This window comes from Danio rerio, chromosome 3 (genome assembly GCF_049306965.1).
Source record: "Danio rerio strain Tuebingen ecotype United States chromosome 3, GRCz12tu, whole genome shotgun sequence".
Taxonomy (NCBI): Eukaryota; Metazoa; Chordata; class Actinopteri; order Cypriniformes; family Danionidae; genus Danio; species Danio rerio.
The window spans coordinates 7,414,570-7,442,098 of NC_133178.1; the positions used below are offsets into that span (position 1 = coordinate 7,414,570).

The 27,529-nt window shown below is 38.2% G+C and overlaps 1 protein-coding gene and 1 long non-coding RNA gene across 12 annotated transcripts in view; one reads left to right on the plus strand and one right to left on the minus strand.

Moving 5' to 3' along the window:
- Positions 1 to 27,529, minus strand: part of rbfox3b (RNA binding fox-1 homolog 3b) — a 584,742-nt gene that overhangs the window by 412,076 nt on the left and 145,137 nt on the right. The window lies entirely within an intron of this gene.
- On the plus strand, positions 10,412 to 15,756 carry LOC141381340 (uncharacterized). The gene is made up of 4 exons (XR_012401337.1): positions 10,412 to 11,099; positions 11,267 to 11,477; positions 11,610 to 11,713; positions 11,846 to 15,756. It is a non-coding gene; the product is annotated as an uncharacterized lncRNA (long non-coding RNA).

Here is a 27,529-nt window from a genome sequence, read left to right on the forward strand (position 1 = left end):
TATAAACTAACCTAGAGCGCAGTCTACTGTTAAAAATTAGCCAAGAGCACAATCTGCTGTTAAAAACTAGCCAATGAACTAACCTAGAGCGCCATCTGCTGTTAAAAATAGACTATAAATTAACCTAGAGCGCCATCTACTTTTTAAAACCAACCTAGAGCAACATCTGCTGTTAAAAATAGACTATAAATTAACCTAGAGCGCCGTCTACTTTTAAAAACTAACCTAGAGCACCATCTGCTGTTAAAAACTAGCCTATAAACTAACCTAGAGTGCAGTCTACTGGTAAAAACTAGCCTAGAGCACCATCTGCTGTTAAACACTAGCCTATAAACTAACCTAGAGTGCAGTCTACTGTTAAAAACTAGCCTAAAGCACATTCTGCGGTTAAAAATTAGTCTATAAACATTAGGCTTGGGCGATATTACGGTATTATGGTATACCGCGGGATCTAAAAATAGCAACGGTGTCAGTTTCAATACCGTTATACCGTCATAAAGTATTAAATATCCTTTATTTAATGCCTAAAAAACGTGTGTGTGGTTGTCATAACGGGACAGTGTGGAGGAGAGAGATAGAGGAAGAGGGAGGGGGAGAGGGAGAGAGGGACAGGGAGACGTGACGTGACGAGTCGCGCTTCAAAGTGTCCTGCAGTTTGGCAGTTTAGACTGAACAGAAGGGAGACGTGGTTAATATGAACGAGAGGTCTGCATTAGAGCTGAAGATCTTTGCCCGAACCCGGCGAGACCCGAAAAAATCCAAATCCCTGCATTAAAATCCATCCCTGCAAAGGTGAGGCAAATTATGACGAAGTAGTAAAAAAAGAGAATTTTGACGGCGGTCAAGCCAGTCAGAAAGAGCGGTTATTCCAGCCGCAGGTATTTAGCGGTCGCTCATACACTGCGTATTACGGTAGAGCCCTAAACCGCAAGCTGACAGGTAAAATGACGAGGCCACTCGCTACCCTGAAACTACGGTCATGGAAAATTAAATGGATGTTCCTGACTGGTATAAGATGAATAAACAATCCTACCTAAAACTTGCAAAATCAGCCAGATCAGAACTCTGCATCTCGGCCTGTAGCAGTAGCAGTGAAACGGTGTTCAGTGCTGCTGGACGCACATGAGCGCAAGACTGCGCTAAAGCCAGTGGATTTAATAATGTTCCTCCACAAACACACGTAGCCTAATCTTGGTGAGTAAAGGGTTTTAAATTATAAATAAATATTAATTAAACCATATAATCATAATGTAGACAGAGTATACAGACTAATGGTGGCATTATTCTTTTAATATTCAGCTTCAATTTAGTTACTGCCAAAATACCCGTCATCATTTAGAGTTTATTTGATTTGTTAAGCAAGATTTCTTTTCATTGGTGTGTTGGCCAATTTAAAGGCTAAGTGCATGTAGACCTATAGAGTGCTGAGATGTTACGATGTTACAGAGGACTTATTTTATTTCTTTGTTCCAACTTTCAAGTGGGATATAGTCTACGTTTGTTACGAATAAATGCTGTTAAAACATATAAATGACTCATTCTTGAAAAAATGCATTAGAGCTGTAAGGGCTCGGGCTTTATAAAGCTGTCAATCAAAATGTACGTGTCGGACTCGGGACCTATCGGGTATAATTTTTATGGCCCGATTACAGCTCTCTGCATTCCCGCGGGAGCCGGCCAGATTTCTTACGGTGTGGGAGTAAATTTCTGAATAAATCGCGGGAGAGATGTGTGTGTGTTTGTGTAAGACAGAGAAAGTCTCTCTCTCTCTCTCTCTCTCTCTCTCTCTCTCTCTCTCTCTGCCTAAGGTCGCATAGAAGGTATTCAGTTTCTGAATGGTTTAGGCTCAAGCCAACAGTTTGGTGACGCTGTCTGAGCCTTACGTCATAATTTTTTTTATTACGCCGGTAATACCGGATACCGGGGTAAAATATGGAGGCGGTTTGACGGTCTCAAAATTTGGACACCGCCCAAGCCTAATAAACATACCAGGAGCACCATCTACTGTTAAAAACTAGCCTAGAGCACTATCTACAGTTAAAAACTAGACTATAAACTAACCTAGAGTGTCATCTATTGTTAAAAACTAGCCTAGAGCACAATCTGCTGTTAAAAACTAAACTACAAACTAACCTAGAGCACTGTCTACTGTTAAAAACTAGACTACAAACTAACCTAGAGTGCCATCGACTGTTAAAAACTAGCCTAGAGCACAATGTACTGTTAAAAAACTAGCCTATAAACTAACCTAGAGCACTGTCTACTCTTAAAAACTAGCCTAGAGCACTGTTTGCTGTTAAAAACTAGCCTATGAACTAAGCTAGAGTGCAGTCTACTGTTAAAAACTAGCCTAGAGCACAATCTGCTGTTAAAAACTAGCCTATAAACTAACCTAGAGTGCAGTCTACTGTTAAAAACTAGCCTAGAGCACTGTCTGCTGTTAAAAACTAGCCTATGAACTAACCTAGAGCACCGTCTACTATTAAAAACTAACCTAGAGCACCATCTACTGTTAATAACTAACCTAGACTGTTGCCGCAATAGCCTAGTGGTTAGCGTGTCGACATAAGGTGCAGTAGCACGTCAGGATGTCCCGAGTTTGAATCCCGGCTTGAGGACATTTCCTCAAGACTAAGCTTAAAATTAGTTAGAGATGCAAGTTTCCACAAATCTAATTCCAATGAACTTCAAATGAACTCACACCTAAACCAACAAACAAACTCAAAAAACAAGAACAGCTGTAAGGGAGCTCAAGAAGACGAAACCAAGCCACGGTCGCTCATTTCCAATTAGGCACACATGCATTGGTTTGCTCAGGCAGGAGAATAAAAGCAGCGCGGGTGTGAAATCGTGTCGCTGGAGATAAATAATGACAGCAGGTCAGGATGAGGCTGTTCTGCTGTGATTACTGTGATGATCTACATGTATAATCCTGCTGCTTCCTGCTCGCTCACACTGTCATGTCGCTCCGACTGCTGCATATGCCATCAAAGCTGAGGATTTACAACGCAACACACACTGCGCTCGCCAATGCATTAGTGACAGTCTGATAAATCAACAGATATTTGGAACGATGATTTCAGATCAACAGCATCCGTCGAGGACTGAACCTGCTTGGCTGATCTACAAAACTTGAGTCTACAAAAGATTCATGTCATTAATAAAATGTATTGAATATGATTGCTTAAGCTTTATACATTGTACAACAAACAGACAGATGAATGGAAAATGGATGGATGGATCAAATTAATGAGCAATTAAAGTATGGATAGAAAGAACACTAGACAGACAGAAAAAAAGGAAAGTGGAAGGATGGATGGATATATAGATTGAAGGCAGGTCAGTCAGGATGGACAGGACAGACTGATGGATGAAAAGGTCTGCATGGGACTGATTTTTTTTTAAGTCCCGCCAGGTTTTATTCCACACCTGACTGCTCCCCCTGTAAATTCGGTCTTTGTTTACCCTGTGCCCACTTGGAATAATGTTCTTCCTGTCCCGATTGTTCCTGCTAAATTTAGATCTGGTTTCCAAAGTCTCACAATTAAACTGGGCACTACCAAAACATATAGATATAACCGATAAAACAGGGGTCACCAAACTTCTTGGAGGTCCGGTGCTCTGCAGTGTTTAGCTCCAACTTGCTTCAACACACCTGCCTGGATGTTTCAAGTATACCTAGTAAGACCTTTATTAGCTCGTTCAGGTGGGTTTGATTAGGGTTGGAGCTAAAATCTGCAGGACACCGGCCCTCCAGGAACAAGTTTTGTGATTCCTGCTTTAGGTTGTGCAAGAATGAGATGTGATGAGACATGAGTGCCGCATTAAACCTGAGGTTTCAATCTTCTGAAACTAGTGGCACACTGAATGAGCCGCTCAGTGCTGTTCATCTGACAGTTGGCAGTAACATTCGCAGAATGTGTATATTCGCATACTATTAAAAATTCAATTATTCAGATGGTGCTCTGTGGTGCAGCAGAAATATGAGAATTGTCCCAGATCGGCTCCACGTACAGCTGCTGACTTGCAGCATCAGTGTGCATAACCTGATAGAAATCTATAGCTGCATCCCAAATCGCATACTTATGCACTATTCTACGCCATTTTGTAGTATAAATAGTGTAAGTAGTGCATCCACACTGAAAACTTAATAAATAATAAGCACACATTAAATACCAGGATGATGCACTCATTCAGCCGGTAAAATGAAGAGTGTAATGATGGACACTTCACGCACTTAATGACAGCAGCTTTGTAATGTAATGTAATGTGTATTTATATAGCGCATTTATTGTGTATGGCCATACACCCAAAGCGCTTCACAATCATGATGGGGGGGGGTCTCTCCACATCACCACCAGTGTGCAGCATCCACTTGGATGATGCGACGGCAGCCACAGGACAACCACACATCACCACACATCAGCTATTGGTTGAGTGGAGAGACAATGATAGAGCCAATTCGGTGGAAGGGGATGATTGGGAGGCCATGATCGTAAGGGCAGATAGAGGGACTTTGGCCAGGACACCGGGGTTACACCCCTGCTCTTTTCACGAGAAGTGCCATGGGATTTTTAATGACCACAGAGAGTCAGGACCTCGGTTTAACGTCTCATCCGAAAGACGGCGCCCACTGACAGTGTAGTGTCCCCTTCACTTTTACTAGGGCATTCTAGTAAAAGTGACACTAGGACTCATGCAGACCACATGTTGAGCGCCCCCTGCTGGCCTCACTAACACCACTTCCAACAGCAACCTAGTGTTCCCTAGTGGTCTCCCATCCAGGTACTGGCCAGGCTTAGCCCTGCTTAGCTTCAGTGAGTAACCGGTCTTGGGCTGCAGAGTGATATGGCTGTGCTCAAGTAGTAAAAGGGGCGAAGCTATCGGTCGCACATGTTGGATAACTATTTATTTTGCATTGTGAAAGCAAATTTCTCCTACGAGAGGGATTATAGCGCCTTCCGATGGTGAATGCAGTTATAGTCAAGGCAGGTATTATTTGATAGCTTGGTCATTTAATTTACTGATTTGGCAACCGTCAAACGTCATCAGGGAAACGGTTTGAATTTCCGCTTAGTAAAAAAACTAATTTGCTCCATTTGGGACGACACTACATGCATGTACTATGCTATTGAGTGTGTAAGTGCATAGTGCATGAGTGCATAGTGTATAATGTGCCATTTGAGAGGCAGCTTATGTTTAGAATTGCATGACGCTGCGTAGTGTGGTGCCGGTGGCGCATGTGTTGCGTGACCACTTTGTCTGCTAAAGGGTAAAACTTAGGTATCATCACATCACGCAAAGGGTAATTTTTTTTTTTTTTTCCATTTGAGTCTATAACGCATGAAAGACTCCCGAATGGGGGTTTCCTAACAGTAAATTGATAGTTTTCTAATGTATGCTAAACGTACTTCAAGGACAGCACATCTTCAGTTTGCTCTGCTTTGGTAAAGCCCGCTCTGAGGACGGTTATGCATGAGCACTGGCGCTCAAAAAGAATGAGGAAATCACAGATATCCTGTTCCGAAAAAATGTCAGGACTCCAGATCGCTACGTTGTTAGCCCGCCTACTCTCGTTCAAATTACACCAGTGTTACCGACCACTACCACGTTTTACTCTGAAATTTATTCCCGTGCCGCAAGAAATCTGGCTGGCTCCTATGGTTCGAGAATGCAGACCTCTAGATCAGGGGTCATCAATCTCGGTCCTGGAGGGCCGGTGTCCCTGCAGGCTTTAGCTCCAACTTGCCTCAACACACCTGCCTGGATGTTTCAAGTATACCTAGTAAGACCTTGATTAGCTTGTTCAGGTGTGTTTGATTAGGGTTGGAGCTAAAATCTGCAGGACACCGGCCCTCCAGGAACAAGTTTGGTGACCCCTGCTCTAGATTGATGGATGGATGGAACAGCAAATTGATGATGAATTGAAATATGGATAGAACATTACAAACAGACAGATAAAATGGAAAATGGATGAAGGGAAGGAAAAATGAATACATAGAATATAGGATGAACAGAAAAATGAAGAAATGGATGATCAATTGAAATATGGGTAGACAGAACACTACTTGAACAGACAGACAGATAAAATAATAGAAAGTAGATGGATAGAGATATACAGTAGATTGTAGGCAGATAAACAGAAGAATAGGTGAAAGGAAGGAAAACAGATGGAGATATAGATTGTAGGCAGATAAACAGAAGAATGGGTGGATGGATGGAAAACAGATGGAGATATAGATTGTAGGCAGATAAACAGAACGACAGACGGATGGATGGCAGATAAACAACAACAACAGATGGATGGATGGATGGATGGATGGAAACAACAACGGATGGAGGGATATATAAATTCTAGGCAGATAAACAGAATGATGAATGGATGGATGGATGGATGGATGATAAACAACAATGGATGGAGAAATATATAGATTCTAGGCAGAGAAACAATGGATGGATGGATGGATGGATGGATGGATGGATGGATGGATGGCAGATAAAAAACAAGGGATGGATGGATAAAAAAATTCTAGGCAGATAAACAGAACGATGGATGAATGCATGTATGGATGGATGGATGAATGGCAGATAAACAACAAGGGATGGATGGATATATAGATTCTAGGGAAATAAATGGATGGATGGATGGATGGATGGATGGATGGATGGATGGATATAAATTTAGGCAGATAAACAGAAGGATGGATGGATGGCAGATAAACAACAACGGATGGATGGATATAGATTCTAGGCAGATAAACAGAAGGATGGATGGAAGGATGGATGGATGGATGGATGGATGGATGGATGGATGGATGGATGGCAGATAAACAACAAGGGATGGATGGATATATAGATTCTAGGGAAATAAACGGATGGATGGATGGATGGATATAAATTTAGGCAGATAAACAGAAGGATGGATGGATGGCAGATAAACAACAACGGATGGATGGATATATAGATTCTAGGCAGATAAACAGAATGATGGATGGATGGATGTTTGGATGGCAGATAAACAACAATGGATGGATGGATATAGATTTTAGGCAGATAAACAGAATGATGGAGGGAAGGATGGATGGATGGATGGATGGATGGATGGATGGATGGATGGATGGATGGATGGATGGATGGATGGAAAACAGATGGGTAGACAGATTATAGGCAGATAAACAGAACAATGGATGCACAGACAGACGGACGGATTGAGGGACGGACAGATGGATAGAACAACAAGTTGTTGATCAATTGAAATATGGATAGAACATTACGTGAACAAACAGACAGATAAAATGGAAAGTAGAAGGATAGATGGATGAATGAATGGATGGACTTATAGATTGTAGGCAGATAAACAGAACAACACAGATAGATGTATGGATGAATGTATGTATGTATGTATGCATGTATGTATGTATGTGTGTATGTATGGATGTATGGATGTATGCATGTATGCATGTATGTATGGATGTATGTATGTATGTGTGTATGTATGGATGTATGTATGGGTGGATGTATGAATGGTTGTATGGAATGATGGATGGATGGATGGATGCATAACAGATGAATATAGATTGTAATCCAATAAACAGAACAATGGATGGATGGATGGATGGATGGATGGATGGATGGATGGATGGATGGATGGATCAATGGATAGATGAAAAACCAATAAATCTACAGACTATATACAGATAAACAGAAAAATGTATAGCTGGAAGAACAGACGAATGGATGGACAAAATACACACAAAAGCACAGTATAACAGCAGCTGCTAAGTGTGTAATATATCATCATACATTAAACAGAAGTGGCTTTTGTCATGAATAATTGCAGGGCATTTACTGTGCGTGATGAAATGTTTAAGATGATTAAGCGCAGAGTTCAAATGATGAAGCGCTGCATTGAAGAGCTTTAATGAGATCACAGCCCTCAGATAGCAGCAGCACTGACTGAGCGGACAAACAGAACAGCACTGCTTTTAGTGCACGTCACTCTGCCTGCACACAGAAAACATCAGCTATCTGAACAAGCTCTTTAGTGATAAGACTTTAAATAGCTTAAAACAGAATAAAATTTAAATAGTGTTGCTGGGAGATATGCATGATTGTCATATGGTTTCTAGGGTGTTTTGAATGGTTTCCTGAGTGTTTCTAAGGTGGTTTTTGCATTATTTTTTTAGGTTGTTGTTAAGAGGTAGCTAGGGTGTTTGGGATACCTGTCTGATTGTCACCAAGTTGTTTTGGATGGTTGTCAGATTGTTGTTAGGGGATTGCTAGGGTGTTTTGCATGACTTTCCAAGTGTTGCTAGGGTGTTTTGTATGTTGTCAGATTGTGGTTAAGATGTTGCTCGGTTGTTTTGGATCAGTTTTAAAGGGTTGTTTATAGGTTGCTACGGTGTTTTGGATACCTGTCTAATTGTCACCAAGTTCTTTTGGATGGTTGTCAGATTGTTGTTAGGGGGTTGCTAGGGTGTTTTGAATGACTTTCTGAGTGTTGTTTATAGGTTGCTCTGGTGTTTTGGATAGCTGTCCGATTGTCACCAAGCTGTTTTGAATGGTTGTTAGATTGTTGTTAGGGGGTTGCTAGGGTATTTTCATGGCTGCTTTGTACTTTCAAAGTGTTGCTGGGGTGTTTTAAGTGTTGTTTATTCATAAACTAATTTCGAGAGGATCACGTGCTTATAATCAACACGGCTGGCTCCTTGTTAGCTCCGTAATCAGCCCTATTAGATGATTACGGAAGCATTATAAATAACCTGAGTTTTCCACTCCAGTTATCTTCGTCTTGAAGCTCCCCCCCCTTCCACCCCTACATCCTCCCACTTTTTCTGATCGGGCGACACGGTGGCCCAGTGGTTAGCACTGTTGCCTCACAGGAAGAACACCGCTAGTCCAACCCATCGGGCTGGTTGGTGTTTCTGTGTGGAGTTTGCATGTTCTCCCCGTGTTCGCGTGGGTTTTCCCCAGGTTCCCCGGTTTCCTCCCACCGTCCAAAAACATAAACCATAGCAATCGACTAAAACAAATTATCACCCAATACAACCTGAGTTTACACAACTCACGGTGACAAGCAGGGGAGTTCTCGAGACCTACCTGACCTCAAATTCCCCTCTCGCCCTTCTAACGGGAGGGAGCCCCGGGCTCGAGGATATTACGAGCTCAGGGCTCTCTCCCGGGACAGCATGCCAAATACGCTTTATTGATTATCAGCTAAGTGTGAACTCTTGAAATGTTATCAGACTGTTGTTAGGAGGTTGAAAGTGTTTTGGGGTAAATTTCAGGGTGTTGCTAAGGGGTTTTGTTATGTTGTCAGATTGTTGTTAGGATGTTGCTTGGGTGATTTGGATGTTTCAGAGTGTTGTTTATAGGTTGCTACAGTGTTTTAAATAGCTGCCTAATTGTAAGCAAGTTGTTTTGCATGGTTGTTAAATTGTTGTTAGGGGGTTGCTGGCGTGTTTTGCATGACTTTCCAAGATTTGCTAGGGTGTTTTGTATGTTGTCAGATTTTGGTTCAGATGTTGCTCGGGTGTTTTGAACAAAATTCAAAGTGTTGTTTTTTTTGGTTGCTACAGTGTTTTGAATAGCTGTTTAATTGTCACCAAGTTCTTTTGGATGATTGTCAGATTGTTGTTTTGGGGTTGCTAGGGTGTTTTGAATGTTGTCGCTGTTAGGAGGTTGCAAAAGTGTTTTGGGGTAAGTTTCAGGGGTGTTGCTAAGGGGTTTTGTTATGTTGTCAGATTGTTGTTAGGATGTTGCTAGGGTGTTTTGGATGACTTTCAGGGTGTTGCTAGGTTGTTTTGTATGTTGTGAGATTGTGGTTAAGACGATGCTCGGGTGTTTTGGATGTTTCAGAGTGTTGTTTATATGTTGATACAGTGTTTTGAAAAGTTGCCTGATTGTAACCAAGTTGTTTTGCATGGTTGTTAGATTGTTGTTAGGGGGTTGCTTGTTTGATTTGGATGACATTCCAAGTGTTGCTAGGGTGTTTTGTATGTTGTCAGATTGCAGTTAGGAGCATGCTTGGGTGTTTTAAATGACTTTCAGAGTGTTATAAAAAGTTGTTATGGTGGTAAATTTCAGGATATTGCAAAGGGGTTTTATGTTGTCAGACTGTTGTTAGGAGGTTGTTCAGGTGTTCTGGATGACTGCATGGGTGTTGCAAAGATGTTTGGAATATTATCAGATTGTTGTTAGGTTGATATGGCATTTTTAATGAGTTTCAGAGTGTTGCCTATCGACTGCTATGGTGTTTTGATTAACTGTCTGATTGTCACCAAGCTGTTTTGCATGGTAGTCAGATTGTGGTTAAGGGGTTGCTAGGGTGTTCTGGACGACCGAGTGTTGCTAAAAGATTACCAGAGAGATATCAGTGAGGTACTAGGGAGATTTTATTTTCAGTGTTTTTAGAGATTGCTATGGTGTTTTGTATACTTGTTTGATTATGACCAAACTGTTTTGGACGGTTGTCAGATTGCTGTTAGGTGGTTGCTAGGGTGTTTTAGATGGTGTCAAATTGTTTCTGGTAGATAATAGGCTGTTTTAGATGACCTTTAGAGTGTTTCTATGATGTTTTGTTTGTTGTCAGATTGTTGTTGAGACTGATCACCAAGTTGTTTTGGATGGTTGTCAGACTGTTGTTAGGATGTTGCTAGGCTGTTTTGGATGACGTTCAGAGTGTTGCTAGAGTGTTTTGTATGTTGTTGTCAGATTGTTGCTGGAGATTTCTAGGGTGTTATTTTTTTATGTTCAGGGTGTTGCTAGTGTGTTTTGTACGCTGTCAGGTTGTTGTTAGGAGATGATAGGATGTTTTTGATGACTTAGTGTTGCTAGGGTGTTTTGTATGTTGTTAGATTGTTGTTTGGAAGATTGCTATGGTGTTTTTAATGACTTACAGAGTGTCGCTGGGATGTTTTGATTGTTGTTATATTACTGTTGGGACATTGCTAGGGTGCTTTGATGATGTTCAGTGTTGCTAGGGTGTATTGTAGGTTGTCAGATTCTTGTTTGGGAGATTGCTGGGGTGTTTTAATAGTGTTTAGGGTGTTGCTAGGGTGTTTTGTAGTTTGCCAGATTATTGTGGGGAGATTGCTAGGGTGTTTTTGATGACATTAGGAGTGTTGCTGGGATGTTATATTTTGCTGTTGGGACATTGCTAGGGTGTTTTGATGATGTTCAGTGTTGCTAGGGTGTATTGTAGGTTGTCAGATTCTTGTTTGGGAGATTGCTGGGGTGTTTTTGATAGTGTTTAGGGTGTTGCTAGGGTGTTTTTGATGACATTAGGAATGTTGGTAGGGTGTTTTGTAAGCTGTTAGATTGCTGTTTGGGAGATTGCTAGGGTGCTTTAATAGTGTTTAGGGTGTTGCTAGGGTGTTTTGTAGGTTGTCAGATTCTTATGGGGAGATTGCTAGGGTGTTTTTGATGACATTAGGAGTGTTGCTGGGATGTTATATTGCTGTTGGGACATTGCTAGGGTGTTTTGATCATGTTCAGTGTTGCTAAGGTGTTTTGTAGGTTGTCAGATTCTTGTGGGGAGATTGATAGGGAGTTTTTGATAACATTAACAGTGTTGCTGGGATGTTATATTACTGTTGGGACATTGCTAGGGTGTTTTGATGATGTTCAGTGTTGCTAGGGTGTTTTGTAAGTTGTTAGATTGTTGTTTGGGAGATTGCTAGGGTGTTTTAATAGTGTTTAGGGTGTTGCTAGGGTGTTTTGTAGGTTGTCAGATTCTTATGGGGAGATTGCTAGGGTGTTTTTGATGACATTAAGAGTGTTGCTGGGATGTTATATTGCTGTTGGGACATTGCTAGGGTGTTTTGATCATGTTCAGTGTTGCTAGGGTGTTTTGTAGGTTGTCAGATTCTTGTGGGGAGATTGATAGGGAGTTTTTGATAACATTAAGAGTGTTGCTGGGATGTTATATTACTGTTGGGACATTGCTAGGGTGTTTTGATGATGTTCAGTGTTGCTAGGGTGTATTGTAGGTTGTCAGATTCTTGTTTGGGAGATTGCTGGGGTGTTTTAATAGTGTTTAGGGTGTTGCTAGGGTGTTTTGTAGTTTGCCAAATTATTGTGGGGAGATTGCTAGGGTGTTTTTGATGACATTAGGAGTGTTGCTGGGATGTTATATTTTGCTGTTGGGACATTGCTAGGGTGTTTTGATGATGTTCAGTGTTGCTAGGGTGTTTTGTAGGTTGTCAGATTCTTGTTTGGGAAATTGCTAGGGTGTTTTAATAGTGTTTCGGGTGTTGGTAAGGTCTTTTGTAGTTTGTTAGATTCTTGTGGGGAGATTGATAGGGTATTTTTGATGACATCAGGAGTGTTGCTATGGTGTTTTGTGTGTTGTTACATTGTTGTTTGGAAGATTGCCAGGGTATTTTATATGATGTTCAGAGTGTTGCTAGCGTGTTTTGTTTGTTGTTAGATTGTAGTTTGGAAGATTGCTAGGCTGTTTTTTTATGATGTTTAGGGTGCTGCTATTGTGTGTTCTATGCTGCCAGATTGTTGTTTGGAAGATTGCTATGGTGTTTTTTTTATGATGTTCAGAGTGTTGCTTGCTTGTATTGTATGCTGCCAGATTGTTGTGGGCAGATTGGTAGGGTGTTTTGTATGTTGACAGATTATTGTTGGGAGATTGCGAGGCAGTTTTTGATGACATTCAGAATATTTTTTGGATTACTCTGAAGAATTTCTACAGGAAGTTGCTATGATGTTTCGTTTGTCTACCAGAGTGTCGCTAGGTGTAGGATAGTTGCCAGACTGTTGCTAAGGTGTTCTCCAGAAGGAAAAAAATAACACCTGAAATGTGATGTCCACTACAATGGATGCACTGTCAGAAATGAATAAACTAATTTTAAAAAACCTAAGAGAGAAAAATATAAAACATGTATTTACCAAATTGATAATGATAGTTTAATACGGGCTGTCATTAAACTCCACATATATTCAGTTTTCTCAACAGCAGCAGGGTTTAGCTGAATCTGTATTTATGAGCATGTTGTTGATCATAAGAGGGAACTCGTGTCAGATCATAATGCTCTCTCTCAGAGCACACTATAGATATAATCACTGGATAATTGTGAAACACTTCAGCATGCACACACACACACACACACACACACACACACACACACACACACACACACTTGAGTGACTGAATGAAGGAATCAGCTGAAGTTTAGTGCTGAATGAAGTGAGATTGAACATGCTGGTGTAGTAGATCAACCCGTTGAACAATCACAGGCGTTTATTCAGTCAAGTGCAGTATGCATGTGTGTGTCATTTTCTCAGAGCTTACAGAAGAGCTTTTCTTCAGGTGCTTTCTCTGATCTCTGCTCTCGTGTGTTTAACACCGCTTATAGATGTGTGTGTCTGTGCAAGTCTATTCAACTTCATTATACAGTTGAACACAAACAGCATCTGTAAATGCCAGCAGACCACCTGTAGTAATATGTGTGTGTGTGTATGGACAATAGAAAGCACTTCATACGCTCCTCTTATACTTCACACTCATATTTTAGAGTGCATTAAACAATAGAAATGGTCATGTAAATGCCTTGTTGAAGCTAGAGGAATTTAAAGTTTGTTTAACAGAAGTCTGAATGAATGTAATTAGAGTAGTACATAGACATGAGCTTGAATACATGTGCAAGCAAAGTGCTGTGCTTTAAATAAATCTGTAATGCTCAGTGGCTATGTTTTCAAACCTATTTGTAAGCACATTTCGGAATATTATGTTTTTTTAAAAAAGCTTCATGGAAACGTCAAATTGGGCATAAATTTGAAAAATGTGCATACAACAATCTAATTTGCACCACTTAGTAGGATAATTGTAGTATTTAATTAAAAAAATGTGCATGAAATATGACGGAAACACTTTTACTAAATAGATTCCAGTATCCACATGAAGAAAAGTCATGTAAAATTGTTTTAGGAGATCATGTAGTGATAAAAATGAGCGCAATGGGTCAGCCATAATGAACAAACCAGCAGAGGAAAAACATTGGAAAACAGCTGAAATGTTGTCTTGGACCTTCTAAAATCATTCAGCTAAAGTCTGTCATCACAGTGGTTCAGTAATATTATTAAAAAAAAATGACTAGGCCACACGGAATCTGCGCGCGCAGAATTTCGCAAATTTTTTGCAGATTTTCTGCAGAATTCCGCAGATTTCTTCCAATTTTTAGAACATCATTAATTCTGTTTATTTACTTGAGTAAATGTGTAAATCTGAATTTATTCAGTTTTTATTCAGTAATTTACTTTTTTATTTAATATATTAAGGTTTTAGTTATGATACTTGCTGGATACTCCCAAAATAATTCCGCAGAAATCCACAGATTTTTATCAAAATTCTCCGCAGAAATAGCAAAAAATGTCCGCAGATTCCGTCTGGCCCTAGTTATGACTGAAAACATACACCCACTGGCCACTTTATTAGGTACACCTTACTATTACCGGGTTGGACCCACTTTTGCCTTCGGAACTGCCATAATCCTTCGAGGCATAGATTCAGCAAGGTACTGGAAATATTCCTCAGAGATTTTGTTCCATATTCACAAGATGGCATCATGCAGTTGCTGCAGATTTTGTCGGCTGCACATCCATGATGCCAAACTCCTATTCCACCACAACCCAAAGATGCTCTATAGGATTAAGATTTGGTGACTGTAGATGCCATTTGAGTACTGTGAACTCAATGTCATGTTCAAGAAGCCAGTCTGTTTTCAGTTTTGGTGACCCTGTGTGAACTGTAGCTTCAGTTTCCTGTTCTTAGCTGACCGGAGTGGCACCCATTATGGTCTTCTGCATCTGTAGCCCATCCGCCTCAAGGGTGGACGTGTTGTGTGTTCAGAGATGCTCCTCTGCAGACCTCGTTTGTAGCAAGTGCTGATTTGAGTTACTGTTGCCATTGTCGGCTTGAACCAGTCTGCATTCTCCTCTGTCATCAACAAGGCATTTGTGCTCACAGAATTGTCACTCACTGGATATTTTCTCTTTTTCTGACCATTTTCTGTAAACCCTAAAGATGGTTGTGCGTGAAAATCCCAGTAGACCAGCACTTTCTGAAATACTCAGACCAGCCCATCTGGCACCAACAACCATGCTGCATTCAAAGTCACTTAAATCACCTTTCTGCCCCATTCTGATGCTCGGTTTGAACAGCAGCAGATCTTCTTGACCATTTCTAGATGCCCAAAGGCATTGAGTTGCTGCCATGGGATTGGCTGATTAGAAATGTGCGTTAATGAGCAGTTGGAAAGGTGTACCTAATAAAATGGCCGGTGAGTGTAGATTGAGGCTAACATCATTTCCACCGCACTTTATAGAAACTTGGTGCAGTGACTCAACTTCAAACTGACATTGTACTCACCTTAAGCAATAATTAAGGCTTTTAAAAATTATTTCATGACATGCCTTGAAAGATAAATATTAAATAATTTGAACTTGACTTCAGCTTATTGTTGCATTTTTATTTAGTTTCATTTACTAGAATTCCAGTCATTTCTGTAGTGTTATTAGTTTACTTTTAATATTTTTAATTATATGAATTGCTTTAATAAAAATCAATCAAGTAAATATAATGAAAATATTTTGACAAAATGAATCAATCTAAATTAATTAATTAATCAAAAAGCTGAAGTTTAAGATTATAACTTGTTATATTTCAGTTAACCTTTATTTCTTGTTTTAACTATAATTGTGTTAATTTTACATAATAATTAATATATTTAACAGCCTAAATAAAATATTTTAAAGATTGTTTGCTTGAGTTAAATAGCAACTGTAATACTACTACTACTACTACTAGTACTACTACTACTACTACTACTACTACTAATAATAATAATAATAATAATAATAATAATTTTAATGGTAATAATGCTAATAATAATAATAATTATAATAATGCTAATAATAATAATAATATAAATAATAATAGCAATACTACTACTACTACTACTACTACTACTACTACTACTACTACTAATAATAATAATAATAATAATATTAATAATAATAATAATAATATAAACAATAATAATAATAATAATAATAATAATAATAATAAAAACAATATAAATATTATTAGCAATAATAACAATAATTATTATTATTATTATTATTATTATTATTATTATTATTGCTAATATTATTTATATTGTTGTTGTTATTATTATTATTATCAGTATTCTTTATATATATATATATATATATATATATATATATATATATATATATATATATATATATATATATATATATATATATATATATTATCTTATTATTATTTTTTTCTTTAATTTATATAGAACAATACTTTAATTCAAATAGTATGTTTTAAGTGACAGTAAAGGAGTTGTTAAAAAAAAAACTTCTTTCTACTAAAAGAATATAGAAAACTAAAGCATGTTGTTTTCCACAGAAATATGAAGCGACGACACAACAGTGTTTTCTTTTTGAGCATCAAAATCCCTGGAGTGATTTCCGAAGGATCAAGTGAGAACGTCTGCTTTTATCAAACAACCCTTCTCCAGATTCATCTCCACTCAACGGTTTCACTTCGACTCATTTGAGATATAAAACTGGCGGTGAACGCAGGATGAAGAGATAAACGTGTGCAGAGATGCTGATGTTCCTCAGAGAGTGGAGATGAACTCGAGCAGAAGTGAAGGAGAAGGACAGAGAAACACCCACTCCTGCATTAACAGAAGCTGCTCAGCGGAATGAACAAAGCCAGAGTGCGGGGCGTTGAACACACACACATATACACACACACACATCAGCGCTGATGGAGATGAAGACCAGCACACCATCTGTTCTCCAGCAGCACTGAAACAAACACACTGCTATTTATACTGGGCCCTCAGTGGGCTGTGTGTTAAATAAGCATGAGGGAGTGCAGGTTTGAGGACCATCCAGCAAATAAAACACTGTCAAATATTGATTTACTTGTTACTTTTATTCATTCACTCACTCATTCAATCCATTTGTTCATACACTTGTTCATTATTTTACTCCTTCCTTCACTCATTAATTTACTTTTTCATTTACTCACTCATTCATTCATTCACTCACTCACACGCATTCATTCATTCATTCATTTGCACAGGCTTATTTGTTATTCACCCACCCATATAATAAGGTAATCATTCATCCACTCACTCACGTATTCACTCATCTACTCATACACATTCATTCATTCATTCACTAACTAATTTTTTCACTCGCTCATTCATTTATTCATTCACATCCATTCATTCATTTATTTATTTATAAATTTTCTTATTCCCACTGAATAATTCATTATCTCATTCATTCATCCCTTCCCTCAGTCATTTACTCATTCATTCACTCACTCACTCCATTTGTTAATACACATTCATTGTTACTCATTCCTTCATTCACTCAATTTACTCATTCATTCATTCATTCAATCACTCATTCATTCATTCAATCACTCATTCATTTGTCCACATCCTCACCCACCCATTAATTCCCTCAGGCTCTTTCATCATTCACCCACCTATTTACTAATTAATTTATTCATTCATCCATTCACTCATTCAATTACGAATGTATTCACTCACTTATTCATTAGTTCCCTTATCCATTCTCACCGATTCATCAATTATCTTATTCATTCATTCACCCCATCAGTCATTCACTCACTCACTGTTCACACATTCATTATTTTACTCGTTCATTCACTCACTCATTGAGTCACACACATACATACATAAATTCACCCACCCATTTACTAATTCATTCATTCATCAATCATTCACTTACAAATACACATTAATTCATTCGCTCATTCATTTTACTAATGCATTCACTCACTCAAACTCATCGATTCATTCAATAAATAAATAATTTATTAGTTTGCTCATTCATCCCCACACTTATTCATTCACTTACTCTCTTAATACATTTGTTCACACACTCATTCATTCACCCATCTATTTACTAATTAATTCATTCATTCATTAACTAATTTATTCACTCGCTCATTTACAAACTTATCCATCCATTTATTCATTCATTCATTCCCTCACTAATTCATTGCCATTCATTCATCCACACCCACAGTCATTCCCTCAATCATTCGCTCACTCACTTCATTTGTTATCACACTCATTTCTTATTTTATGCATTCATTCATTCACTCACAAACATTCATTCATTAACTCAGGTTCATTCGTCATTCACCAACTAATTCACTAATTCATTCATCCATTAATTCGTTGTCTAATGTATTTATGTATTTATTTTAATCTGCCAGAAAGAGTTGCTGTTATTTTTTGGAACACAATCAACAGCAATGGAATGTTTTCTAGAATGCAATTTTTAAACAATGTCGGAAAATTGTTCTGTTCACCTTGTTGTTATGACTAAATACATGGTCATTATTATTTATAGATCAAAACAGAAATAAAGACATGTTAAACATGACTAAAGTGTCTACTTTAATTTTTTGTGACAAAAAAATGTCAAAATATGGAGAAAATAGTGTGTCATTGTTATGAATTTAAGTAAAGAAATAATATTTTTTCTGACCTGTACTTAAGATATTTAGACTTAGACTTAGAAAACTTTATTGATCCCGCAGGAAATTGCTTACGTAATGACTGCCATAACACACAAAACACAGAAATACAAAAACACAAGACAGAATAAATAAATTAAATAAGTGAAATAAGTCACATAAATCCAACCAATCTATAGAAGGAAACAGCCACAACACATAAATATACAAACTATTACATAAGATATTACACTTAAAAGAATCAGTGGTAACTAATACTATTAAGTCATATATCAAGTGATGAAAATAATATTAACCAAAACCAATAATATTACACATAAAACAATGCACATAAAATATTTCAAGTAATAAAGTGATACAACACTCATTTAAAAAACAATGATATTGCACTAAAAATATTTAACACCTAAAAAAAAACGTACAAATATTGCACCTAGTAGACTATTGCACATCATAAAACATAATGCACAGACTTCCACACACTAAAACCCGTAATAAGTAAATATACGGCACGGGCAGCAAGGTATTGCATAGATTACTGTAAGGGTAAGTGACTGAGGGAGACGTTATGAAGTCTGATAGCAGTGGGAAGGAAGGATTTTCTGTGGCGTTCAGTGGAACACTTTAAGCTGGTAAGTCTGTGACTAAAGGTACTTCTCAGCTCGTCAACCACATTATGAAGAGGATGATCTACATTGTACATAATTGACCGAAGTCTGCACAATGTTCTCCTTTCAGCCACAGTTTCCATATTGTCCAATTCCTCACCCACCACAGAGCCAGCTTTCCTAATCAAGTTGTTAAATCTCTTCATATCTGCCACTTTTACACTACCACCCCAGCACACCACAGCATAAAAAAATGGCACTGGCCACTAAAGACTCATAGAACATACGCAAAGTGGTGCAGACTCTAAAAGACCGGAGTTTACGTATAAATGCAGCCTACTTTGACCCTTCGTATATGTGACCAGAGAGTTCTTGGACCAGTCCAGCTTATTGTCAATATACACACCCAAATATTTATAGTCCTGAACAATCTCCACATCCACCCCTCTAATGGACAAGGGAGTGACTGGAGATCGTCGTGATCTTCTCAAGTCCACCACCAGTTCTTTGGTCTTTTGGATATTAAGCTGCAACTGATTCAGCTCACACCAGTCCACAAAACTGTCCACAGCCATCCTGTATTCCAAGTCGTCCCCACCCTTAATACGTCCGACTATTGCTGAATCATCTGAAAATTTTTGCAGGTGACAGTGTTATATTGGAAGTCAGATGTATACAGTGTGAAGAGAAACGGTGACAAAACAGTTCCTTGCGGTGCTCCAGTGCTACACGGTACCGTATCGGATTTGTGATATTTGATATGATTTAAAACATTCCCAGTACTGGGTTGCAGCAGCTGAAAGGGCATCCGTTACGTGAAACATATGCTGGATAAGTTGGTGGTTCATTCTGCTGTGGTGCCCCCAGATTAATAAAGAGACTAAGCTAAAAATAAATTGAATGAATGAATGAATGATTTAAAACACTCTGCTTACATTATTCTCACTAACCTTGTGGTTATAGTGACAAAGAATAAAGCATTTCCAAAGCTGCGCTCTTATCCTTTAAGCAGAGGCTTTGGTGACACTTTATTTTGATGGTCCATTTGAGTATTAGCAGACTGTCTGCTTAATATCTGTTGATATGCGCCTTCAACAAACATTTAACTGACTATAAGAAACTTTGCAAGTACCTGTCAATTTGCACAACTCTAACCCCATCCTAACAGTGTACTTATAACCTAATGAGAATTAGTAGGCATGAAGATGCAATGTAACTTAAATTCAACAAACCAACTATCAAAATAAAGTGTGACCGAGGCTTTTAATGTGTAATCAAATGTCAAATCAAATGCTCTGTAAACCAAGGCCAAAATATATACATTTAGTGGCTTAGTTCTGAAGCATAAACCCCTTTTGTGTTCGACTCATACGTGCATATTTTGAAAAGCACAAGTGCTGGAGCTGCAGATAAACAGCGGGGTTTTTCTCCTCTGATTTGCTGGAGTATATTTAGTTGATTCATGTGTAATTATGAATCCTCCGGCTCGTCTGATCCGAGAACTGCAGGTGAGCGTGATAATGAGCCACGTTCATAAATACAGGTGTGTCACGTTGTCGAAATGTGAAAATGACAGACCGATGCTTCACGCTGTCAATCAGCACTGATAAACGCACCGCTTTCAGTCCTGAAGTTCAGCACGTGTGTGTGTTTGATGAGGGTTTGTGCTGGTTACTCATCTAATACTCTATTTTCACCTACTAGACCTGTGTGAAGAATATAAAGCACTGTTTTCACCTGTATTAACCCAGGCTCATTGGACGTACGTGCCTTACCTAAACGTTTTCTTGAAGTACATTGCTCCGGGTATGTTTCGTTGCACGTTTCTGTTGACAAGTCCAGTGGAGGGCACTGTTTACAGTTTGTGAATCTGAAATACACTACTTATGGTAAGTTTCCTCGTACTTTCAGATGCACATTCTTCTTGTACACAAGGAGAATTTCCAATACCTAAACACTTCCATAAACCCAACCAATAGTGTTTTCAAAAGCAAATGTGACCACACTGCGACCAGTTTTATCTTGATTTTACATTGCTTTAATCTCTTTTGATGAACCGTGCTTCACTGCACTCAAACCAGAGTGCTCTGCAGCACAATTAAGTACAACAAGGTGTACACAAGCTGAGCTACCGAGCAAACTGACCTCACCAGAAAAGTTGTCCATATGGAGCTAAATCCCAGGATTTCCCTCAAAAACAAAAGAGTAGGAGTTTAAACCCGGCATCTTGGCCAAATTTGCCCACTGACCTCTGTCCATCATGTCTTCCTAACCATCCCCATACCATAATTGGCTTCATCACTCTGTCTCCTCTCCACCAATCAGCTGGTGTGCTGCCTGGTGCAATACGGCTGCTGTCCCGTCATCCAGGTGGATGCTGCAAACTGTTGGTGGATGAGGAAATTCCCCCCAATGTATAATGCGCTTTGAGTGTCTAGAAAAGCGCTATATAAATGTAATTAATTATTATTATTATTATTAATATTATTATTGTTGTTATTATGAATAAGTGACAATTGTTTTTGCAAACAAATGATAAACAGTTAGGTTGTTTTGTGGTTTATTTTTTATTAGGTGTTGTGCAATGAACTGCACCAAAATAGTCCTTTACTAAGGTGCTCCAGGATTGGCCAGCCCAGTCACCAGAAATGAACATTATTAAGCATGTCTGGGGTAAGATAAAGGAGCAGGCATTGAAATGAATCCAAAGAATCTTGATGGAACTCTGGGAGTCCTGCAGGAACACTTTCTCTGCCATTCCAGGTGACTTTATTAATAAGTGATTTGAGTCATTGCAGAGATGTATGGATGCAGTCATCCAAGCTCATGGGAGTCATGCACAGTATTAATTCTTTTTTCACTGCAGTATGACTTCATATTCTATGCTGTACATTATTTCTGTTAAGTGACGAGACTTTTGTCTGAGCAAAGTCAGACCTTACTGTCCTAATGAAATAATTCAAAATCAAGGCATAATCATTTTATTTCATCAAAATAAGCATAATCTAGAGGCCTTTGCCTTTCATACAGTATAAGCCACTTCTGATACCAAATGATCAACTAGAAGTTATTATATGTTGTTCCTAAAACTTAGAGAGGGGACAATACTTTTGTTAGGTAGCGTCTGTGTTTAAGTTAGGTATGTGCATGTATGCTCGAGTGTGTTTGCGTGCATGCCTGTGTGTGTTAGTTAGTGCAATTTCATGAAAACTGTAATAACTGATGAAAACTGTATAAAAGGCAAGTAGTTTCAGTAATGACATGATCATAATTAATAGTGAAATTATTAGAATAGTTTAAACACTCCCTGCTAGACATGGGCTGGTTTACGATTCTGACGGTATAATAACCTTGGATAAAAATATCACGGTTTCGTAGTATTGTGATTACTGCTCTAAAATATATATATTTTAAATATCTGGGTAAAAAACAAAAACTTTTTTTCCCTTTTGAGCACAATATATTTTATTTTGAGACACATTTAAAATATTTTGAAACAGTAAACATGTCAGGCTAAATGAATAATTGACTTCTGCTGTCTTTATTGGTTTAAAAAAAAGATTTTTTTACAATTTAAACCGACATCTTTGGATATCTTTTCTGCTGGAGATCCTGTTGTCCTAAAAGACAAAAAAAATTTAACTAAAATAAAATAAATAAAATTAAAACTAACTAAAATAAATAAATAATTAAATAAATAAATAAAAATAAATAAAAAATCTTACTTCTACCTTAGGAACAGTAGTGCAGAAAATTTAAAAACTCTGACTTTTCCAAACCGCGGTATGCCTTGAAAACTTTTAGCATTCCATGCCTACTCCCTGCAGGCACAGGAGGTCAACATGATATCATATTGACGTTGTGCCCCAATATACCCCAACGTCACGGGGATGTTCGATTTTGTTTGGAAATAAAAATCGAGTTGACATCAGAACCCAACATTAGGTCGACATCGATGTCCAACCTAAAATCAACCAAATATCAATCATGTTACACCTTGACATTGTGTGGACGTTATCACTATGACATCTATTAGACATCGGATTTTGGTCCCTTTCCAACACAACCTAAAATCAACCAAATATCAACGTAATTTGACGTCGTTATTGGATGTCAAAATAATGTTGTCCTTATATGCTGCCTAGACACTGAATTATGATCGCCTGACGTCATGACCTAAATCTAACCTACACTGTAACGTCTTATGATGCTGTGCGCCTGCTGGGCTGACAAACTAAGGAATGAAGACATGCATTAAAATTGCTATTTTAATTAAACAGTATTTTTCTGTGGTATAAAAAATGGTATCAAATATAAATATTTTAAGGTTTATTTATCAATGTCAAAATTCAATTAAACATTTCTCTGAGAACATCACTCACCACAACTTAGCAACCACCTAAAACACATACTTACACCATAGCAACCACATAAGAGTCAAGCATTGAACAGAGTGGACTGAGGCCCCATTTACACTAGTGCGTTTTAGTTTTAAAACAGCGTTTTAGAATGAAAACGATCCGCGTCCACACTTGCGTTTTACCCAGCGTTTCTGAACTGCTCTCCGTCCACACCAAAAACGCTGAAAACGCACATCACGTGACCACACACACACTCTCGGGCAAGCGCTGCAGCATTTCTACCCAGATGAGAGCTCTGCTAGTCGGACTTCTCATCAAGCATCTCCCGCTGGATCTAATCTCACTATATTTGCTAAACGTGATATTTCATTCATCTTGTTGTTTTTATCTAATGACATAGGCCAATTCCCTGACTTTGGTCATTGGAATCTATTACTTGTTCACAGGTAACGTGTTTTGGTTAAGCGCAAAGATAAGTAATGATTAATCCATGTACATTGACTGATCGCTTGCCTTTATTTCCTTCTATGTATAAACTTATTGTATGTTATACTTTTATAATGGCCATTATTGATGATTAAAACTGATATTCAGCAAAAGAGAGGCTGTGTTTCGTATTTTCACTGAAATTGAAAGGAGGCAGTTGTTATAGGCTCTGTTTTGTTATAAATATCCACACAGTGAAGAAGACGCTCATAAATGCAGCACGACGCCTCAAAATTTCTGCTGTCTGTTAAGTTGCTAATATTAAAATGAAAATAGGCAGTTCCTTATATCATGTTTTCATTTTATTGTTGAGAATGTGAAACAACGTAAGCAAGGTGATGTGAATGAAGTTATAAAGTACACTGTTCCCCTTTGAAGATTTACGCGTGTCCTCAGTATGTTTTCCATATCAAACTGAGAAGGGGGAGACTGCAGCCTTGATCAAACTTGCGAAGTCGGAACTTATAAGAAGAGGATGCGAGACTGAACTGTGTGTGTTAGGCTACTTAATATTGAGGAAAAGCCCCAATCAGAGAGGCGAACGTCGGCAGCCCCGCCTCCGTTTTCAGATGTCTCCGTCTTTCCCCATCCACACTGAGACGGAGCAGCAGCGTTTTAGAATGAAAACAGCCTCTCCAGCATTTCCAAAACGTTCCGTTTTCGGCGCTCGAGAACTCCGGCGTAGTGTGGACGGATGGCGTAACCGTAGCAAAACTTATGCGTTTTAAAACGAAAACGCATTAGTGTAAACGGGGCCTGAGTCAACACAACTGTGTGTTTGTGTGTGTGTTGGGGGGGGGGGGATGAGTTCCTGTCTGCTAATCCTTATCCACATGTGCTGAAGTAATTCCATGTTTCATGCACACACCTTTATGGGAACTTCTGAAAGACATAATGATGTTTCTACTATACACACTTCATATTCTCCACATCTTCCCCTAAAAAAAAAAAAACTCTCAAAAAAACAACACAAATCTGCATACTTACATTTACCAAACACTTCAGAATATGTGATTTATGCATCATTTTCCTCATTGGAATTAAACAAATGTCCCCACAAAGTCAAAATTTACTGATGTTTGCTATACTTGCGAGACATTTCCCAACAATGTAATGAATAAAAGGTATACACACACACACACACACTTATGGGACATATAGAACCAATGGCATATGGTCAAACACAGTCTAACACTAAGTCTAACACTAAAAGATAAAACACATACACACACAAGAACACACACACAAACCGCTTCTCTGTTACTGTCTGTCTGTGAAGTGATTCGTTATTCTTAGCATCATTAAGAGTCAGTGACTGAAGTTTTAAAGCACATCTCATTAAAATGGTCTGAACAAGCTTCCTCAAGAGGATGTGTGAATAACCTTCAGAGCGAGACTGCAGACCGAACTGATTCTGAACAGCACCTAAAACCAAAGCTGTGCTCATCTACGCTCATATAATGATGCATGTCTGAGCTAAACAACTTCTGAAGTGAGGATTAAAGTAGGTGGGGCTTAATTTTATCCATGGGGAATGGATTGGATGTGTCCGATGTGCTATTAGTGGAACTTAAGTGATTAACATGTTGACCCTGCCCTCATGCCAGTAAACACCAATCAGAGATGTTGTTTTAGAGGGAGGGAAAATTATTCTGATTTAATTGGGACCTATTATGCAAAAATCATTTTTTATAAGGGGTTTAAACACAATTGTGTGTCAGCAGTGTCTGAATATAACCAGCTTCTAATGGTATAAATTAACTAATTGTATTATTTATAGTTAAAAATTGTTATTATTTATTATTACAGTCTGCAGAAACACTTTTGACATTCTCCTTTGTCATCAAAGAGAGAAAGCCCCACCTACAAGTGACCATCTCTCCCTCATTAGCATAGGATGTTAGTCTTGTTTTTGAATCTGCTACTATGCTGACACACAGGCATTTGTAGCTTCGCCTCCTTTTAAAAAAGAGAATAATCTCATTTAAATTTAAAGTGACAGTCACCAAAATGGCAAAATTAGGATCAAAGCCTAAAAGGGGCAGATTCAAAGAGTTATAAAACAATATTTGTCAGAACCCCTAGTTTTTCGCAATTCCGCGATCGCTGAATTTAATGAAAAATCTGCAAAAAGTCGCTAATTATTGCGATCCTGCAAATTCCTAAATGCAAAATAATCGCAAAAAGTATAAATAATCTCATAAAACATCCAATTTCAAAACATGTAATCAAATTATATTAATTTTACTTTGCAATTAATTGTTCTACATGACTTGGAGACATTGTATATGCAGCGCACAAGATATAGTTGAGTGTCTTTTGAAAAATGACGTCTAACCTGCGTCTTCACAATCATTACATCACATGGAATAGGGGGCGGGGGAGTTTTCACAGAGTTCTTACATCTTTTCCAACTTCAAATTCCAGCACTATTTAAGCACTGTCAAGGTGCACTTTTCTGCTTTTTTTAGCAAGGTAAATTGCATTCATATATGCTGTATGTACTTTCACATCTAAACCCATTGTGCTATTTAAACATTGTGCTATTTAAAAAAAAACACACACACAATAAACCATTTCAACTTAAATTGTTGAATACTTTGAAGCATTTATTTATTGGTATACTTCACCTAAAATGCTAAAAAGATAAAATAAAATCAACAAATAAATAAAGTTTTGTTACTGGATAAAGTATCTTTTTAAGTTTGGTCCGTTACCTAAAGCTGATATCTCAAAAAATGAACTTACAGTCAGATTTTGTTTGGGTGTAGTACCAAACTTTCATTCAGTCGTTCGTTACATTTGATGTGAATTGCTGTTCAAAATTCATGTAAAAAATTAAATCCTTACGATTCTTGCTGCAAATTAATGAACTGTTTCTATGTCAACTGTTTTGAAAATCAGTCACCAAATATGGAAACTATAGTTTGTAAGCTTTCCTCAATATTACTTATTATTATTATTAGGGGCCAAGCACCGTAGGTGCGTAGGCACCTATTGCTTTCGTTAGTGTTCTTATTAGGGGCCAAGCACCGTAGGTGCGTAGGCACCTATTGCTTTCGTTAGTGTTCTTATTATTATTATTATTATTATTATTATTAGGGGCCAAGCACCGTAGGTGCGTAGGCACCTATTGCTTTCGTTAGTGTTCTTATTAGGGGCCAAGCACCGTAGGTGCGTAGGCACCTATTGCTTTCGTTAGTGTTCTTATTATTATTATTATTATTATTCTTCTTCCGTTTCTTCCGCCGGATTTGAATGGCAGCCCATATAGGCGTATGCGGGAAAGTTGTATAATTTGGCACAATGATAGAGGACAGTATTAACATTAATCAGGCCAAACATGAAGTCTCAAAATCAAACTCTCTAGCGCCACCACTTGTCCAAACTTTCACATACGTTTATCATCATAACTTTTGAACCGAATGGGCTACAATCAAATTTCTTTTTTTCTCTGATTCCTTGGCTCAGTCCGATTCAAATGTACCCTATGACGTCATTTTCCGTCATGAATTTTT